The sequence below is a fragment of the Sus scrofa genome, chromosome 16 (genome assembly GCF_054392235.1).
Source record: "Sus scrofa isolate SSC_HxYL_T2T_F1_AM1 chromosome 16, Sscrofa_HxYL_maternal_Yorkshire_Landrace_v2.0, whole genome shotgun sequence".
NCBI lineage: Eukaryota > Metazoa > Chordata > Mammalia > Artiodactyla > Suidae > Sus > Sus scrofa.
In genome coordinates this window covers 23,510,172-23,531,900 of record NC_139398.1, presented here as the reverse complement: position 1 = coordinate 23,531,900, position 21,729 = coordinate 23,510,172, and the positions used below count along the sequence as shown (strand labels likewise).

Below are 21,729 nucleotides of genomic sequence, written 5' to 3'. Positions count from 1 at the left end.
GCACGATACTGGGGCACTTTGTCACCACTATGCTCTGTACTCATAGAGTGTGTGCTTGCTCTCCATATGCACCATGTCCTATTTTTTCTTTGCACTCTATTGTCAAGCCCTGTGTCTGATTTAACAATGATATGTTATTTATTCTTCCTCTTATTCTTTTAATCTATTTGTATTGAGTTCAAAATTATCTACAGTATAATATATATGGCAATACTGTCTTGGATAAGCATAAGTTTCAAATATTGATGGAGCTTAACTTATCAAAAAAGTTAAAGATTGGGTTCTTTATATAAATCTTGTTTATTCTAAGTTTGTAAAATTTTCTTAATTTTTACATATAGTGACTTTTATTTTTAGACCTAAAATCTACCTGATACTAATATTGTGCATGGTTGGAATCGTGAGGAAAGAGTTGTGATTAATTTTCTTTTTTTATATATAATTTTCATGTTTTTCCACTCCATTTGATAAAAGACTTCTTTCCCATAGGATTACCTTAGCATGTATTGTTGAAAATTGGGTTATGTCATTTCTCTTTCCAAACTTGTGTGTTCATATTTATGTATTATCCTTTTGTTTCATTGATCTTTTTGTCTATATTAATGTCAGTATAACACTATGTTAATTATTGTAGCTTTACAAAATCTCTCAAAATCAGTTAATATGAATCATTTTCTTTAGTTCTTTTGTACTTTTGACAGTTGCAAGCCCTCTGTGTCTCCATATAATACAAGAATTAACTTATCTTTTTTTATGAAAATATCTGCTGAGATTTTGATTGGGTTAGCATTAAAATAATATAACACATATACTGTGGAGAATAAACTAAGTATTGCCCGAGGCCACTGAGGTTTTGGGTTGTCATTATGGCAACATACCTTAGATTACACTGAAAAATAAATCTTAACACAAAGAGCTTCTTTTAAATATGACTTCTTTGTAATCCAATGTAAAATAGAAGTCCCAGTCATTCTCAACTTCCAAATTATTTCCAAATTTTAGCACATATCTTTAGTTAAGAATATCTTAAAATATATTTTCATGCAAATTATTTATCTCCGTACTAGAATATAAGTGCCATGGGAACAGGTTGTGACTGATGGCATATCAATATCTAGAAATAGCCTAATGAAAGTAGGTACTCAAATACTTGTTCCATAAAAATAGTGGCATCCCAAACTCATTCTAACTTTGAAAATATTGAATATATTGATTATATTAAAGACTTTGGAGAATGAATAATGGGAAACTCCACACTCTCCCTTTAACTGATGATCCATGGTATAGACATTATAATTATAAAAATGAGAGGAGGTGGAGAGAGATATCTCTTATGCCAACTGAACATCATTCACCAAATATTTTGTTATCAACATGTGCAAGTTCTTATATAAAAATGGTAGAACTGACTGCACATACCAGTAAATTTGCTTACAATCAGATATAGAAATAAGTGATTCATATATAATATATATATAATAATACAGTAAATCAGTGGCAAGTGTAATAAAAATAATTCCAAGTAAAATCAGAGTTGAAACAAAGAGATGTCAACAATGTTTATTTGTATCCACACATTACGTAGTAAGAAATATGTATCTGTATACTTTTTGAAATAGTTTAGTGTATCTTAAAATATATGTTAATATGTTTAAACCTTTCTCTTCAAGATAAATAGTGTAAAATATAGCAAATAGGAGTTCCCGTCGTGGCTCAGTGGTTAACGAATCCGACTAGGAACCTTGAAGTTGCGGGATCAATCCCTGGCCTTGCTCAGTGGGCTAAGGATCCGGAGTTGCCGTGAGCTTTGGTGTAGTGTAGGTCGCTGACGCAGCTTGGATTCACCATTGCTATGGCTCTAGTGTAGGCCAGTGGCTACAGCTCCGGTTAGACCCCTAGCCTGGGAACCTCCATATGCCACAGGTGAGGCCCTAGAAAAGACAAAAAGACCAAAAAAAAGTATGTATATATATATTTAAACAGGGAAAACCATTTATTTATAAAAATCTAAAGGTTACTGTTTAAAATATTCAGTTATACAAAAATAATTTTTAAAGTACTCCAATAACAAAATAAATATATTAAGAATAAATCATAGAGAAAAATGCCAGGTTTTCATGTACCACTAGCACAATGATATTCCAGATAATTTAAAGACAGTAATAGGTATTTGTTAAGCAACTATAATGTCATGATATCTTTATTAGTTTCATGTTGCTTCTGTCTTAGCATTTAGATCAGCAGTCTAAAATTACTTCACTGATGTCAAGAGGATTCATTCTTTGAGAAGCTCCAGAGGATAATCTTTCTTACTTACCTAGTTTTTGGAAGACATTCCTTGGCTTGACTGCTTTCTCTGTCTTCAAAGGCAGTAGGGTAACCTCTTCTCAGACCTCTTGCCTTTCTAATTTAAAGATACCCATGATATATTTAGCCCACCTGGTTATTTTAGAATATTCTCCCTATCTTAAAGTCCATACCACTCACGTCTTCAAAAAATGTCACATCATGTGTTTTGTCACATAAAGTAATATATTAACAGGTTCTGGGATTTAGAACATGGACATTCTTAGTGAGACCATTAATGTATCTACCATAGCAATGAAAATCAGGAATTATGCATATATTTGGGATGTTTGATAAAATAAATTATCAACATTTAGATTTATAACATTTTAGTAATTGTTCACTTTTTATTGATTTAAACAAATATGCATATATGTGTGTACACAGACATACACAGGTGGTAGGTATGCAGCCTTTAAGGTGGCTCCCAAAGATTACTGCCTCCTGGTATTCACATTCTTAGGTAATCTATTTTTGACTGTGGCCTTTAGTTATTGATTCACTTCTTCCAAATAGAATATGGTGAGAATAATGGGTTGTCATATCTCAGGTTAGATTATGAAGAGTGTGACTGCCATTTTGGGTACTTTTTCTCATCGTATATTGGATCACTCATTCTAGGATAAGACAGATGCCATATTGTGAACCCACTATGTGTAGAGGCACCTGTGTGTGAGCTTGGAAGCTGATCTTCTGATGTTTGCCCATAGCCATGTGAAGGAACTTGGAAATAAATTATTTCCCAGTTGAGCATTTGGACAGATATAGTCCACTTAACACTTAGATTGTAGCCGCCTTAGAGATTCTGAACCTCAAACACAAAATAGCTGCTCCTGGATTCCTGAACCACAAAAAGAGTGACACAGTAAATGTATGTTGTTTTAAGCCACTAAATTTGGAGTGACATTTTTTATGTATCAATAAATAACCAATATAATAATTATATATAGAAGTTTATAATTATAAAATAAAATAATGGAATTTGTTGCTGATTAATAGATTTTTGAATACCTTCTTCACTTAGTTCTTGTTTTCTCCTAAAACTAAAATAATTATCTGAATGATAGAAATTATTATTACTATTATTTTTTCTTTTCTAGGGCCGCACCCACAACATATGGAGGTTCCCAGGCTAGGGGTCCAATCAGAGCTGTAGCCGCTGGCCTATGCCAGAGCCACAACAATGCCAGATCCAAGCCAGGTCTGTGACCTACACCACAGCTCACAGCAACGCCGGATCCTTAACCCACTGAGCAAGGCCAGGGATCAAACCTGCAACTTCATGGGTCCTAGTCAGATTCGTTAACCACTGAGCCATGATGGGAACTCCGATAGAAATTATTTGGAAAAATAAACGTTTTGTTATTGTAATCAAACATAATCATATTTTGCAATATTATTGTAATTCAGTGATTTTTTTCTTCATGTTATCTTCACTTTTGAAAGTCTTTCTTTGCTCTCAACAAACATGTAAACAATTGAAAATAAATTGCAAAATATAAATATGTAGCTTACTAATAAAACTGCTTAACTCTTCAAAATAAAAAGGCACTAAGACTCTTTGGAGGAAAGAAAAGTGACATGATTTCCAGAAATTGATGTTATGTAATTATATACATTGAATTTATACATTTGAATGTTATTAAGCATTACTATATTACTGAAAAATACTACTTATGAACTTAACTAAGAAAAACAATCTGCTTTATTAGTAAACAAGAATGACTTTTCATGCTTGATATGTAACATTGCAATGATAAACTTATTTTAGTAGAAAAGAATGACAGTAGTAGGAACATATATTAAAAATAATAATATGAGTAGAATTGAGAACTATGTCTAGGTACTCATGTTGCAACAGAACAAAGGGTGGGGGAAAAAAATGTATACATGTAAGGATAACTTGATCCCCTTGCCGTACAGTGGGAAAATAAAATAAAATAAAATAAAAATAATAATAAAAGTGTTTCATTTGGCACATTGTCAGCTAATACTCTGTCTACTCTGTTTAATTTATAGATTTAATTTTTTTCTTTAGTTATATTTTTGTTTGATAAGATGAAAAAAATACACAGAAATATTCACATTAAAAGGCTCTGATATTAATATAAATTCATTCAAAAAAGGTTTTTATTTTATTTTTTATTTTTTAAAGTTGTATTGAAGTATAGTTGATTTACAATGTTGTGCTATTTTCTGCTGTACAAAAAGTGATTCAGGTATACATAAACACACATTCATTCTTTTTCAGACTCTTTTCCCATATAGATTATCACAGACTATTGGGTAGAATTCCCTGCACTATGACCCCACTGGTCAGTCATTCCATGTACCATAGAAGGTTTTTTTAAAACAATTGTGATACCAAATTCTTCAACTTGATATTTTATTTTATTAAACAGCATCCACATTTTGAATAGCATTTTTTTCCCTCCATGAAACAATTTATTTTGTCTTTCTTGATTTCCATCTTACAATCACTTTTTTCATGTACTTGAACTTGTTGTTGCCCCTTCAGTTGTTCTTTGCTCAACACCTCTAACCAGTTTTATCACTTTTTCAAAGGTTTTTTGCCCTACAACTGAACCTCCATTCTGTTCTCAATGACTAGAAATTCTCTTGTTATCTCTGGAAAAGGACACTTTTATTTCAGTTTGACTGTATGCTTATTGCAGCATATAGTAATGAATTACTTTGAGAACATATATATTATAGAATTAGAATTTCAGATTCAAATTTGAATCCTATCCTACTGTTTTTCTCACCTTTAGCAAAAGACATAATCTGAGTTTCTGGAGAAAATATTTGCTCTTTTAAATTGCATCATGATTTGAACTGATGCAATTTTAATGAACTTTGGTATTATAATTAAACACTGTTAGGTCGGTAAAAATTTGAAAGTGTTCATCTAATCACACTTAGCCTGAAATAGAATGGCTGATAAGCATTCTACATTACATGTGAACTTTTAAAAATCAACTTGAAAGAAGAGAAGGAAAATATATATGATAAATGAGGATTCTCTACATTACCATGTGGCTAAATGAAGAGATTTCAGACTGGGCTGTTGTCATTATAAAATGCCATTTGGGAGGAGTTTTTCTTAACACTAAGAGAAAGTGATGTACCATGAGATAGTTTGAGTTAACATGAGTTTTAGATAAGCATGAAGGGCTTTGCTATTGGAGATAAAAGAAAATATTGGGGAATGTTAGGTTACACTGGCAATATGGAGGTACTCTGATTTAAAGAACAAAAATGGCAGATTTCTGGAGTTCCCATTGTGGCTCAGTGGTTAACGAATCCAGCTAGGAACCATGAGGTTGCCGGTTTGATCCCTGGCCTTGCTCAATGGGTTAAGGATCCAGCGTTGCTGTGAGCTGTGGTATAGGTTGCAGACGTGGCTCAGATCCCACGTTGCTGTGGCTCTGGTGTAGGCTGGTGGCTCCAGCTCTGATTAGACCCCTAGCCGGGGAACCTCCATATGCCGCGGGAGTGGCCCAAGAAATGGCAAAAAAGAAAAAAAAAAAAAAACAAAAAACAGGTTTCTTTATAAGCAGTGGCAGTAACTGTAGGGTCATCATCAAATAAATTTTAATGGAAAATTAATTGCTTTATTTTTTTGTCACAAACTGCTTTTTAAGAAAAAGAACAAAGCCATTTGCCATTACTAGATCTAAGCTGACCACAGATCCCTGTAACCTTCATGTTGAATGAGGCAGAAACACAGCAGCACACCGCTTAAAGGATTCAGAGGTGATGTCTTCTGTTCATCACTGTTATTTCTCTAAAATGACCTAACTTATTTACTGCAGAGGAAGTCCCTAGTCAATTTAAAATTGCCTTGTTATAGAAGAGTACTTGCTATATGAGCAGTGGGTGTAGAAGGAAAAGTAAAAAGTATTATAATTCCTACTTAAATCCTTTACAGGAAAGAAAATGCAACATGTAACACTCTTTATGTTGTATTCATAGTCATGAAAAGTTACTCTTTTAATTTGATTTTGATAATCAGATTGTCTACATATGGTGAAAGTAATACATTTAGAGTTCTTGATGATTAGATGACATATTCCAGATATCTAAGTTCTCTCTTGCATACATACACACAGATATGTTTTAAACAGATAAAATTGCTTAAATTTTAAATCCATTTTATGAATATAAACTGATATTTTACATTAAATATGTTAGGTCACTTGTGAAGATTATATTGTATTTTATATAACAATTTAGTTGGGGCCATGTTAGAAGAAATCAACAACTTTCTGAAACTCCTTTTCTAAATGCAGCTGAACAGAGGAAGATTATGTGTTAAATTTTGGTAACCCCCTAAAGTATTTGAGAGTCTATTACTGGAACTTCTGTTTGACCTTTAAGTAAATGAAATACATGAAATTTAGAACTCTGAGTGTCTACACCTCTAATAAATGAGAGCTTTTAGAGTAGCTTAAAATCTGCATAGCTGATATTATTAGTTAAGAAGAATGAACACAGTTCATTTCATGAGTTACAATAAATAAATTATATTTACTATCAAACAGTAATTTAACATTATTCTTGAATCATAAGTGTTCATAACTGAATTTATTTTCTGAAATTAAAAAAGTAGTTTCTGCTTTGGTTATTATTTGGAACTTTGAAATTTTACAACTTAATGTGCCCCATAACCTGTTAAATTTGAAATTAAGAGCAGTGTTACTCAAACAGGTTAAATAAAATATTTAAAAACAAGATGGGTTTAAAAAACAATTTACACGAACCAATAAATTCTGTATTTTTCATGAATTTTGCTTCAACAGTATTTAAAACTATACTAAAACTATATGATGTGACAAAGTTATGACCCATGAGATGCTTACACTCAGACTTTATTTAGAGCACACACACCAAGACTAAATATCCAAATAATTTTCTTATATATACCTATAAACTCTGAGTAATTCATGAAGTGTGTTGCAGTAATTACATTAAGGCAGAGCATAATAACCATGATATAAAATAGTATCATTTATAAAGCACAGTGATCCACACATATACCTAGCATAGTTTAGCCAGCATAGTAATCCACACTGCATTTTGCAAAGGCTATTTGCCAACATCTCTGTAACACAATACTGCATGTTCAGTATTCTAAAGGTACAAGTTTGCAAAATAAGTAATAATCCCCAATTATATTCATGGTACCTGAAATACAGCTTGAATTTAAACAGCAGTTTGATGTATAACATTTAAATTCATCTTACTTTCCTGTAAATATATAGAAATATATTCTGAGCATATATATCCTCTTAATGAATAAAAAACCAGTATCGAGTATTCATCTTTTTTTTCAAATTTGTAAACTATAATAAAATCTTTCTTTATTTACTTGCCACAACTTATTCAAAGATACCCAAAACATTGTACTTAGAAATGTGCAACTTAAGACATTAAAAGACAATTTTTTTTTTTTAGAAAATAGTCTTATTTTTGTCTAGTCTATATTCTTTAGATTTTATAGGAGTTTACATTTCTTAAAAAGCAGTTTATTGTCTCATTATGGAAAAAAAAAAAAAAAGCCTGCCAGTTATTCCTCCTGTTTTTCACTTTTGACATCCTACAATTGTTTCCAAAATGTGACAATTTCTGTGAGGTCCACACTCCCTGGGGAGGTATCAGAGGACTCCATGATCAGATTCTCCATTACCCCACCCACATGCTGATTCAGTACACCATCACTCAACTTATATTCCTTGAACAGGGAGGTTTTTGGGTTTATTTGCTTTTGGGGGGAGGGGGGGTAAACTCACAGCATATGGAAATTCCCAGCCTAAGGGTCGAATCAGAGCTACAACTGCTGGCCTACATCACGGCCACAGCAATGCAGGATTCTTAACCCACTGAGTGAGGTCAGGGATTGAACTAGCATCCTCATGAATACTAGTCGGGTTTGTTTCCTCTGCCCCACAAAGGGAACTCCTGAACAGGGAGTTTTGTACTACCTGTTGAATCTGCATGAAACATTCTTTCCCAAATCTTCACAAGAGTAGTTTTTCTCCTCACTTGATCTCAGCTCAAATGATCACAAGAAAAGCCTCTCCTGACTCCCATTATAAAGTAGGGTGCTCAATCTAGGCTCCTCATTATCTTCTGGCACATTAGTGTAACTAACTTTTCCTCATAGAATTTGTCAGTATATGAAATAATTGATTTATTGATAGTTCTCTACCTCCTTCAGAAGCATAATGAACAAGTGAATCATTTACTGTTGTGTCTCCACACCGGTAACTGTCCCTAGCATATGGAAACCACTCAGTAAACATTTTTGACCAAGTGAAGGAAAATGAAGATGAGAAAGAAGTCTGTGTACATATTAGCTCTGTGAATAAGAACTTGAGGAAAACAATTTAGTCTTACTTGAATTTTCTTTATTCATTTTTAAAATGAAGGTGGTTTTGAACTTAAGTAAATGTGAAAGTCCCATCCATAAAAATGTCAATTAGTAAGCCATGTATGTATATTCCTTAAAAGTTTAATAGTAGACAGACAATTTTTGGTGAGTAACAACGGTATTAATCAAAGTAGACACATATGTCATTTATTCTGTAGAAGGTAGTGGGACAATATAAAAGGAGTATAAAATATTTTGGTAATAAGAAGGAAAATGATTATGTCATATCTAAGGTAGATATGCAGTGTTCCCGCCATGATAAATTATTAATAAAAATATACTAGTTGAGCAATTTATATAATTGTTTAAAGAGATAGCTACTAAATAAAATGTGTCCCTTTACAGAGGTAAAGTTTTCATTTAAATAAAGGAACTTGCTAAATAAATTGAATAAAATCATCCCATAGATGCATTAACTGTCTTAAACACTTTCACATGTCATTTGATCAAATCTGCATTCATTTTTGGTTGAACTACAGAAAGAATTTATACTTTTAGGACACACCTTTTAAAGAGTCATAGATAAGATTTTGAACATAAAAAGTAAAGTATTATTTGAAAATATAAAAAAAAATGGAAGGGAATTCTTCAGAGTTTTCCTCTGAAAAAAACTTAATTACAAATTATGAGTTTGCAAAATGGCTTAGACTTAAACATAAGACAAGACACCATGAAACTCCTAGAAGAGAACATAGGCAAAACATCCTCTGACATCAGCCATATTAATGTTTTCTTAGGTCAGTCTCCCAAGGCAACAGAAATAAAAGCAAAAATAAACCAATGACAAGCTTTTGCACAGCAAAGGAAACCATAAAAAAAAAGACACCTTATGGTATGGGAGAAAATAATTTCAAACCATGCAACTGACAGAGCTTAATCTCTGAAATATACAAACAACTTATACAACTCAACAGCAAAAAAAAAAAAAAAAAAAAAAAAAAATGAACAAACCAATTGAAAAATGGGCAAAATACCTGAAGAGACATTTCTCCAAAGAAGATATACAGATGGCCAACAGGCACATGAAAAAATGCTCAACATCCCTAGTTATTAGAAAAATGCAAATCAAAACTACTATGAGGGACAACCTCACACCTGTCAGAATGGCCATCAATAACTAGTCAACAAACAGTAAATGCTGGAGAGGGTGTGAAGAAAAGGATACCCTCCACACTGTTGGTGGGAATGTACAGTGGTATAACCACTATGGAAAACAGTATGGAGGTATTTCAGAAAACTAAATCTAGAACTACCGTATGACCCAGGAATCCCACTCTTAGGCACATATTTGGAAAACTTTCCTTGAAAAAGATACATGCACCCATATGTTCATTGCAGCACTATTCACAGTAGCCAAGACATGGAAACAACCTAAATGTCCATCAACAGGTGAAAGGATTAAGAAGATGTGGTATATATACACAATGGAATACTACTCAGCCGTAAAAAAGAACGAAATAATGCCATCTGGAGCAACATGGATGGAACTTCATACTAGGTGAAGTCAGAAAGCAAAAGACAAATACCATATGATATCACTCATATCTGGAATATAATACATGGCGCAAATGAACCTTTCCACAGAAAAGAAACCCATGGACTTGGAGAACAGACGTGTGGTTGCCAAGGGGGAGGAGGATAGAGTGGGATGGACTGGGGATCTGGGGTTAATAGATGCAAACCTATTGCCTTTGGAATGGATAAGCAATGAGATTCTGCTGTATAGCACTGGTAACTATATCTAGTCACTTGTGGTAGAGCATGGTGGAAGATAATGCGAAAAAAGAATGTATATATATTTATGTGTGACTGGATCACTTTGCTGTACAGTGTAAAATTGACAGAACCAACTATAATGGAAAAAATAAAAATCATTTAAAAATATAAAAAATGATGAGTTCATACCGTCACAGACATTCCGGGTTTAGAGTTTCTGACATTTATCATCTACGGTTATGAGTAATACTCTCTCCATCAAAAGGACCAGTTGGAATACAACTGTGTGAGACTAGGGCCTCCATATACTCACATGGTCTAGCTTCCCTGGCATGTCTTGTTTCTTTCTATATCACCCCTCATTTGGGGTCTTCTGTCAGTTTCTCAAATGAACCTTACTTTATTGTTTCTAGGCAAAGATAATTACAAATTCTGTGCTGTGTGGAAGACTTTGTACCTCATTGCCACCCTCCCCACAAGGCATTTACATTCTGTAGTATATTGTTCTCTTCCTAATGGTTCACTTCTAGAAAGTCTTCCTGTACTCTTGAGCCCTCCACACTAGTTCAGATTCCTTCAGCCAAGAATTTCAGCTCAATGTATGCTCTTCCTTCATAGCATTTTACACATATTTCTCGAGGCAGTGACCTGATTATTACTGAGTAGAATACAAGCAATATAAATAGAAGAGAACTTGTTACTCAGTTATTTATTTATTACCCAAATGAAAACATGTGGCTGGTACATAGCAGGCATGCAATAAATATTTAGGAAATGTTTGACTACATTACTAAATTAATAAATACATGAATAATTTCAGTCTCCCTCGATGTGCAACTATTTCCTAAACGTTATATACAAGCATTTGAAGCAAACTGTTTACATACCTTCTCCTTTCTAAAATTCTATTTCTACAAAAGACACTGTGTAAGTGATTAGCCAGGATGGAAACACTTGATCATCTCCCTTAATATCCAAGCCTAATTGCTATCCGACTTCAGATAATTCTCCTACTTCATTTCTTTTCATATTTCTACCCAAATTTTATCCTTACTTACACATAGTTTAATGACTTCTTTCATAACTTAGGGCAGTAATAATTTATTTCCTCAATTTATTCAATGTGTTCCACACTGTGGCATTTTCAACTTAAGCCTTTTGATATTTAGGTCTCTGAGCAATATTTTTTCTCCTCTCTAAAATCAAGTTTCAGCTTTGGCTGAAAGGAGAGGTTTAGACAGTGATGACTTGAATAATATTTAATATTTTTACACACTTTTTGGTCATTTGAGGACACTGTTAGGAAAAGATGAAAAGAGTGCTCTTAAATCAACTCTTCCCTGACTCACTCATCCCTCCCCTCCTAGTGGAATGTGCTAAGGGTGTTAACCCACCTTCATTTTGGAAGAGGACTAATCCTGGTACACACTGAAAGTGTAGATGAGGAAAAAGAGGTGTTATCATCAGCTCATTAAGTATTTATTTATTTACATAGTGGTTACAGGAGAACTGAGCTAGCAGAAGTTTACTCTTATGTAAAACAAAGTTACATAAAGGCAATGTGCAAAGTAACTTTGCCACATCATTACTGCACAAATTCCTTTAAATTGCAGCAATATACTTAACAAAATTTAAAATTTGAGTTGAAAGTCTGAATCTTGGGAGTTCCAGTTGTGGCGCAGTGGAAACAAATCTGACTAGTATCCGTGAGGATACAATTTCCATCCCTGTCCTTGCTCAGTGGGTTGGGGATCTTGCTTTGCCTTGAGCTATGGTGTAGGTCACAGAGTTGGCTGAGATCCCACATTGCTGTGGCTGTGGTGTAGGCCAAAGGTTCTAGCTCTGATTTAACTCCTAGCCTGGGAACTTCCATATGCCATGGGTGCAGCCCTAAAAAAAAAACAAAAAAAATTAGTCTTTGAACCTTTAGAATTTCATATGTCTTCGAATTTCATTTGTAAGGTAGTAGTAATCATAAGAATAAAAGCATGTTTACTATTTATTTGAAAGAATAAAAGATTTAATTATTATTTATTTAAATAGATTATTTATTCTACTAAAGAAAATATCTCCTTTATTTTTTGTTTCCCCAAAATAACACTGTGTATACAAATTCTCACTAAATTAGCATAGATTTCGCATTTAAAGTAAAATCGAATTTGAATCCACTCTACCCTAAAGCTTTTTTAAATTCTTAGAAAATTTGTGGATTGTGATTTACTTTAGATATAATCATCTCACAATTGACAACTAAGTATGATCCCTCTGGAGTTCCCTTCCTGGCACAGTGGAAACAAATCCGACTAGGAACCATGAGGTTATGGGTTCAATCCCTGGCCTCGCTCAGAGGGTTAAGGTTCTGGTGTTGCTGTGAGTTGTGGTGTAGTTTGCAGCCACGGTTCGGATCTGGCATTGCTGTGGCTGTGGCACAGGCTGGCAGTTGCAGCTCTGATTTGACCCCTAGCCTGGGACCTCCATATGCCATGGGTGCAGCCCTAAAAAGCAAAAAAAAAAAAAAAGATCTGTAATTATATATATGTATATTCCTCTACTGGCATAACCAAAGATAAAAATAATTTTTAATACATATGCACACACATACACACATATGTACAGCAAAATAAGGTAAAGACCTGTTTGTCAACTTATACAAACCAACAGCAAAAAAGCCAATCAATCAATGGAAAATTGGGCAAAAGACCTGAATAGACATTTCTCCAAAGAAGATATACAGGTGGCCAGCAAACACATGAAAAAATGCTCAACATCGTTGATTATAAGAGAAATGCAAATCAAAACTACCATGAGATACCACCTCACACCAGTCAGAATGGCCATCATTAATAAGTCCACAAATAACAAGTGCTGGAGGGGCTGTGGAGAAAAGGGAACCTTCCTGCACTGCTGGTACAGCCACTATGGAGAACAGTTTGGAGATACCTTAGAAATCTATACATAGAACTTCCATATGACCCCACAATCCCACTCTTGGGCATCTATCCGGACAAAACTCTACTTAAAAGAGACACATGCACCCGCATGTTCATTGCAGCACTATTCACAATAGCCAGGACATGGAAACAACCCAAATGTTCATCAACAGATGACTGGATTTGGAAGATATGGTATATATACACAATGGAATACTACTCAGCCATAAAAAAGAACAACATAATGCCATTTGCAGCAACATGGATGGAACTAGAGACTCTCATCCTGAGTGAAATGAGCCAGAAAGACAAAGACAAATACCATATGATATCACTTATAACTGGAATCTAATATCCAGCACAAATGAACATCTCCTCAGAAAAGAAAATCGTGGACTTGGAGAAGAGACTTGTGGTTGCCTGATGGGAGGGAGAGGGAGTGGGAGGGATCGGGAGCTTGGGCTTATCAGACACAACTTAGAATAGATTTACAAGGAGATCCTGCTGAATAGCATTGAGAACTTTGTCTAGGTACTCATGTTGCAACAGAACAAAGGGTGGGGTAAAAAAAATGTAATTGTAATGTATACATGTAAGGATAACTTGATCCCCTTGCTGTACAGTGGGAAAAAAAAAAAAAGTTTGGATGAAATAGATATGTCTTTGCCTATTCATTGGGTATGTTTGTGTTTTGAGTTCTTGTTACTAGTCGCAAAGAAGACTGTGTCAATTTGGATGATAATATGAGAAAAAAATGTATATATATGTATGACCTATGTGTAGATCACTTTGCTCTACAGCAGAAATTGACAAAACTTTGTAAATCTATATTTTAAATTAAAAATAATAATGATAATAATAAATTTAACAATACTGCCTTGTTTTTAGAAAAAAAAAAGGTAAAGACTTGTTTTTATGCTTGCTTGTAGATATTTTATATGTAGGTTTATGTGTTTGGACTAATCAACATGATTGGAATAATTTATTGAGAAGCTCCCCAAAGTAACAAGCCTATCTCCATTGGAAGCTGGTGTCTTTTCTGACTGCTAGGTCATAGTATAAGTTAGGGCACAGATCTTTGGACCTTCTCTACCACATCCATTTTTCCTCACCAAAGCCTATTTATTTATGAAATATTACCACACCTATGTCTCTACACAAGTTCACCTTTCTCATTGAAAAATCAAATATAGAAGAAAATTAATTATTGAAGCCAAGAATACAAGTGCTTGTTCTCTCGTCTTCATAACACATTGAAAGGTTGCAACTAAAAAATGATGTGATGTGAATTATCACACTCTAGTAACCCTAAAGATACTTGAAGTTAGGGAAACATTCCTTAATTTCTCTAAGTCCATGCCATAAGTAATTTGAATAAGTGAATTTTTTAAACTAATTAGATTAAAGACAGAAATATATTATGTGTTCTCAGTTTAATAAAATAGAGATATTTTAATATTAATAACTTTACAATTCGTATCATAATACTTTTATGTGAAAATATACTAAAAATTGCAATGTTATGACATCTTTGCATCATATCTTTTCCCAGTAGATTTTTAAAATTTAATTCACATTTCACTAGTCAGATCAAGTGCTTGTTATATATTTCTTGTGTTGCCTTGTAGCTTTTAATTCATGATTTATGGGTGGTCCATGAAAAGTAGAAAGCTACTCATTAAAATTAAGGATTATTGCTCTCCATTGAGTTTTGTCAGGTGCATGATGTGTCAGTGAGCAATATTTCTGATTCTTGTCAGTGAAAACTTGGAAAGCTGTGCTATAAACAGGGGAGAAAAGAACATCTCGAATAAAAATCAAATGTAACAATTCTTGTTTTATTTAGATTAATGAAGAATGAAAACGCATAGCATACATACCCAATCTCTCAAAACATTTTATCATATTGAATAACTGGTGATTTCTTTTCTTTTTCTTACCCAACTCTGTAGTAAGAAACAAATTAAAAAGATTAAGAAATATTTATAGAAAATTTTTTCAGTGAGCAATAAGAAGCCATAAACTAGTTATAATAAAGATCTGGTTCCAAAAGACCTTCCTTCTCATTTCTTCATCATTGCACCCGAAACACCTAGAGCAATACTTGGCTCATGGTAGATTAAAATCAATGAATATGATTGTTATTTAACTAGTTGTTTATTATGTGTATTTTTCTCAAATATAAAATATGCTTTCCTGAATAAGCATAATTTATATTACAACATTAAAAGGAAAATAAACGAAAATCTTATTTTCCTACTCTCTTCACTTCCTCTCCTTTTCAATCACTCTCATGTATTTGATATTTTATTGTTTTCTTTATTTTCCTTAAGTAATACAACCATCTACCTTTTAAAAATAAAGTAGTCAGGGAGTTCCCATTGTGGTGCAGCAGAAATGAATCCAGCTAGGAACCACTGAGGTTGCGTGTTCGATCCCTGGCCTTGCTCAGTGGGTTGAGGACCCAGCATTGCCGTGAGCTGTGTAGGTTGCAGACGCGGCTCCAATCTGGTGTTGCTGTGGCTGTGGTGTAGGCCGGTAGCTGTAGCTCTGATTTAGCCCCTAGCCTGGAAATCTCCATATGCCATGGATACAGCCCTAAAAGGACAAAAGACAAAAAAATAAAAAATAAAAAAATAAAGTAGTCACTTATATGTAATATTCAAAACCTGATAATTCTGTTTGTTACTGTCTTTTGGTGAGTTTTTCTTATTAGTAAGATTTTCAGGATTATCTCCCCATGTCAAGATCCTTACTTAGTTATGTCTATGCCTTTTTATTTATAAGGTTGCATTTACAAATTCCAGTGGTTAGGACTTGATATCTTTGAGTGGCCATTAATAAAGCTACTACATAAATTTTAATCATAAGTAAAACATAGACAAATGCCAATTCAGAAACATTTTACCGGTAATCTACTAGTTATCTAGGTTATGAAAAACAAGAAAGGTCTGAGAATTTGTCACAACCAAAATGAAACTAAGAACACATGACTATTATATATAATGTAATGTGGTATCCTGATGGGATCCTAGAGCAATAACATTAAAAAAACAAAAAAAAGGAGCGATAGAATGAAAAGTTGAGGAAATATAAATAAAGTATAGAGTTTAGCTAATGACAATGTAGCAGTATAGTTTCATTCATTATGGGAGTTTACCGTAATTATTTAAATGATTATAATAGGAGAAACTGGGTGGTGGTTATATAGGAATTATCTCTACTATCTTTGCAATAATTATATAAATCTAAAACTGTGCTAAAAATTTACATTAAAATAAAGTCTAAAATAAAGTATCCTGATTACAAGTATCTTGACCATTTCTTTCAGGACTGCCACTGAACAGTATGGAACACTGGCATGTTGTAGATGCTGTGCTTCCTTATTGCCTTCTGCCCACTGCCACTGGCTCTCAGGTATGATAGCAGGAATTGTGACTATCACAGTCTTACTTTCCATTGCCTCATATAACTTTGTGCACAGAAGTGAAACATAATGATTAATGACATAGAAAAGAAAAGAAGGTAGCTAACAGGATAAGTTTGCTCAAATTAAATTACTGGTTGATGAGAAAAATGGAGAAATAACTGCATTTTTCTTTTGTTATGAATGTAAGTTGTATCATCATTATAATATAGGAGTTATAAATGTGATATCTAGAACAAAATCAACACATTTAAATGTAAAACTTTTGGTTGAAAAATAATGGTAGATGTATCACACATACATACATAAACTGGAATGGGTACTGTACTTCTTTATTTTTCTTAATGTTATTCTTGTAGAAGTAGACGTTCTAAGTAAAATTTTGTCGAGATTTTTGAAAAGATTGAGATATATTTCCATACCTGAAAACTAAGTTAGCTTTCTTTCTTTTTTTTTTTTTCTTTGTCTTTTTTCTTTTCTAGGGTTGCTCCCGCGGCATATGGAGGTTCCCAGGCTAAGGGTCTAATTGGAGCTACAGCTGCTGGCCTACACCACAGCCACAGCAACTCAGGATCCGAGCCATGTCTGCAACCTACAACACAGCTCACAGCAACGCTGGATCTTTAACCCACTGAGCAAGGACAGGGACCGAACCCGCAACCTCATGGTTCCTAGTCAGATTCGTTAACCACTGCGCCATGAGGGGAACTCCCAATGTTAGCTTTCTACATACAATATCATGAATGCTGACAGAAGACATGGGAATCCTAGGTCAGAAACAACTGTAATTTACTGCAATAGCAGTAGACACATTATCAGCATTCCTACTAGTCAGTCCCCAAGTTCCTTTTCTCTGAGGGAGACGTAAAAAAATATCAAATGATATCTGTTCACAAAGTGAAAAGAATTGCAGCAGAGAAATCCCAAGTTTAGGGAACATGAATATTTTATAATGAACTGTGTATTCTTTGGATTCTCTAGAGAAATAGAACCCGTAGAAGATCATCTGTATACACACATACAAGTACACAAATTGACTCATGATTTATTATAAAGAACTGGCTCACATGACTATGGAGGCTGACAAGTCCAAAGATGTATGGCGTGTGTCTGCAAGCTGGGGAACCAGGAAAGCTGATGGTGTGGTTCCAACTTGAAAGCTGGCAGGCTCAGACCCAAGAAAAGCCAAGGTTTCAGTTTAAGTCTAAAACACCAGTGTCCAAGTTTGCAGTCTTTGGGCAGGAGGAATTCTCTCTTACTTGAAGAAGAGTCCATTTTTTGTTCTAATTGGGCCTTCAACTGATTGGATGAGAGTAATTGACATTAGGGAGGGCGATCTGCTGATTAAAATGTTAATCTCATACACCCTCACATACACATCCAGAATAATTTTGGCCAAGTATTTTTGCCACTCGATGGCCCATTCAAGTTGACACATAAAATTAATCATTATAGGCTATTAGCCTATCTGAATTTTGCTCCTGAAGAGACATCATCTTTGACAGTAAGCAAACCTGTTACTTACTCAGTTCGGAGGGCATTATATCTGTCTTTCAAGGCTGTTCACTGTGAACAAATCTTTGCAGTAAAAGTCCAGACCAAAGACAGGCCCCAACTCTGCTCATAAAATATTCAGAAGCACAAAAAACCACATAGAATTGTTTACCAACGAATTTGAGGAGAGTTTATCTCCATACCTAACTTGGAATATTTTTTAACATGTTTTCACATCTTTATTGAACTACTTTTAGAGTTTGACATAGTGAGAGACATATTAGAAACTTATATAGCTAGGAAAGATTGTGTAAAATGTTACTGAAATTGCATAGGTGAGTAATAACGGAAGTTGCAAAAGTTTTAAAATTTGCCAGTAATTCTGTGAATAAATGTCTATGGCACCATGGCTATCGAGAATTGATTTGCTAGGTCATTGCAGAACTTAATTTTGGAACCCAATTTTAAGTAAAATGTTTCCATAGTGCCCTATAAAAATACTTCATCTTCTTTATTTGCATATGGCTTCAATAGAGTATCCAGTTAATGTTACATAAATGTTTCATGTTTCACTTGTATCATATAAAAAGAAATTAGGTCATGAATTTCCATGTGGAGGAATATGGCCATTTCTAGAAGTTACCTGAAAAAATAAATACAGAATAAAGTGATATGCCTCCTCTGATGGTGCCTAAATTAAAAATATTAAAGACTGCATCTTTTAAGGAATCCAAGTTTTGCTACCATCTTTCAGTTAGCCATTGGGAGTTTTGATAGCAAATATTCACATTAGAGGAAAATATTTGTTTGGGTTTATTTGAAGGCTTAATTTAGGGAAAATTCAATATCAGACCTGATTTTTAACTTCACATTTAACTTTTATATTTGCAATATGGTTTCTCTCTCAAACTGTGAATATATTTCTATATAAATGTATTCTCCAAAATTATTGGCAATATGCTAACAATAATGAAGCATACTTTTATTACCTGTTCTCAATATTTTTAAAAAATCAAACTTTAACATATAGAATATGATCAGTACTTTTGAAGTTCTCTATGTATGTATCTCCAGTTTTATTACTGCCCACATTAATCATTATGCCTTGCTTTCATTTTTTTAACATAAAAATGTTGTATGTTCTATGGAATCATAATAAAAGATTTGTACATTTGAAATATTATATGATTAGTATAATATTATATGCACACAAAAAATATACAAAACAAGTCTATTATAACTTACATTCTTATCCCACATTATGTTTTAGATATATTTTTGTTAGTGGAAAGAGCTATGGTCCATTTATTGTTATTGTTGCATAAAAGTCTACTTTAAGAATACAACTCACCGTTTTAATCCTTTCTTCCATTAGCAGACAGTTGACCTGGTTCTATTATTTGTCGTAACAGACAGTACCCCTGAGAACATTTTTGTATGAATATTAATGCAAATTAGCAATGATTTCTCTAGGGCTTATACCAAAGATGCACATTATAAGAATTAATATATGTACATCTTCTATTTTACAAGATAATTTGAAATTGTTCTCTAGAATGGTTCCCTAGCAGGGAATAAGCATCTCCACATCTCCACATACTTTCCAATGTCTAGAATTTTCTGGTGATTTTTAATCTTTGGGCAGTATGTTATGTTGTCATCTTATTTTATTTGTCATTCAGTTTTATTCTTCTTCAGAATAAAAGTGGTACCCTATTAGAATGGCAAAAATCCACAAAAATTAAAATACCAAATGATGGTGAAAGTGTGGAACAACAGGAACGCTCATACATTGCTGGTGGGAATGCAAAATGGTACCGTCACATTGGAAGACAGTTTGGTGGTTTCTGACAAAACTAAACATATTCTTACCATAGGCTCCAGCAATCATACTTGTAGATATTTACAAAAAATATATAAACGTAAAACCTGCACATGGATGTTTATGGCAGCTCTATTCATAATTGCCAAATCTCATAATCTATCAAGATGTCCTTCCATAGGTGAACGGATAAATAAACTGTGATACATGGCGACAATGACTAATATCCGGGGCTAAAAGGAAATTAGCTGCCAAGCAATAAAAAGACATGAGGGAAACTTAGATGCATATTACTAAGCAAAGGAAGTCAGTGAAACTGCTCCATACTGTATGATTCCAACTACACGACATCCTAGAAAATGCAAAACTAGTGGTCTTCAGATGTTGGGAAAGGGAAGAGGTAACAGGCAAGAGCATGGGGGATTTTTAAAGTAGTGAAATAGTCTATGTGATATGTTATTGATGGATATATGTCATTATACCTTTGTCCAAACCCATGGAATGTATGGTGAACTCTAAGGTAAACATGGACTTCTATAGTGATTATAAGTCATCAATGTAGGCTTATCATGAGTAAAAACTACCATTTTGCTGAGTGATGTTGATAATGAGGAGGCTATGAATGTGTGTTGTGGGGTAGGGGGAGTAGGTATATGGGAAATCCCTGTACCTCCCTCTCAATTTTGTTGTAAACCTGAAACTATTCTAAAACAATGTTAGTTTAAAACTTAATAATCGTTTTTTATTTCTTAAACTTAACTCTTCAAGGTATCCATGGCATTTCTTCTATAGTGTGATGTCTCTCCTTCCCTAGAATGCTGTGTGAAGATTTCAGTATGTTATTTATCAAACATATGATAATAGTATTAAAGACACATCAAGGTATATATATTTTAATCACTTTCATTCAGAATAATTACTTTAATCCTCATGATTTAGATTTCAATCTTATATCTACAAGTCATGAAAATTGTGTAACAAATTCAAATTCACCTCTCTGATTTTTCTCATATACTGTTCCAGTTTTTCCACTCAGAAATTACTCTTGTCACCAGTCAATATAAGGCCCTCCTCTTGTTTTATTTTTCATCCTCATTCGTATTCTTAACTCTTATCTTCCCAGTATTCATCCAACCTTTCTGTTATGTTTTGAACATAATAATATCCTTGTAAATATGTAACATTTTATTTAAAAAGTCAATATTGTACTTGAATATTTACTCTACTAGCCCATTATCTGTTTCTAAGTATTCTCTCAGTCACATTATTTCCTTTTTCTTTCCTTATTTTTTCTTGTTATAACATGCACACACACAATTTATTGAGTTATAATTGGCATAAAATAAAATATACCCTTTAAGTGTACCATCTACTGATTTGATCAAATATGTACCTTTGTTCACAGCCATGTCAGTCAAGGGATTCAAAATCCCCTCATCCTTTGCCCCTTTGCAGTGCTTGCCTCCACCAGGCCCAGGCAGCTGCCGGCTATTTTCTGTCCGTAGACACTGATCCTCCTTATTGCTTGTGTGTGTGTGTGTGTGTGTGTGTGTGTGTGTGT

At 33.7% G+C, this 21,729-nt stretch overlaps 1 long non-coding RNA gene across 1 annotated transcript in view; it reads left to right on the top strand.

Moving 5' to 3' along the window:
* The window catches only part of LOC146395466 (uncharacterized), a 231,256-nt gene that overhangs the window by 112,988 nt on the left and 96,539 nt on the right, over window positions 1-21,729 (top strand). Inside the window, exon 3 of the long non-coding RNA XR_014831082.1 lies at window positions 16,757-16,842. This is a non-coding gene — a long non-coding RNA (uncharacterized LOC146395466). The remainder of the gene's footprint in view (window positions 1-16,756; window positions 16,843-21,729) is intronic.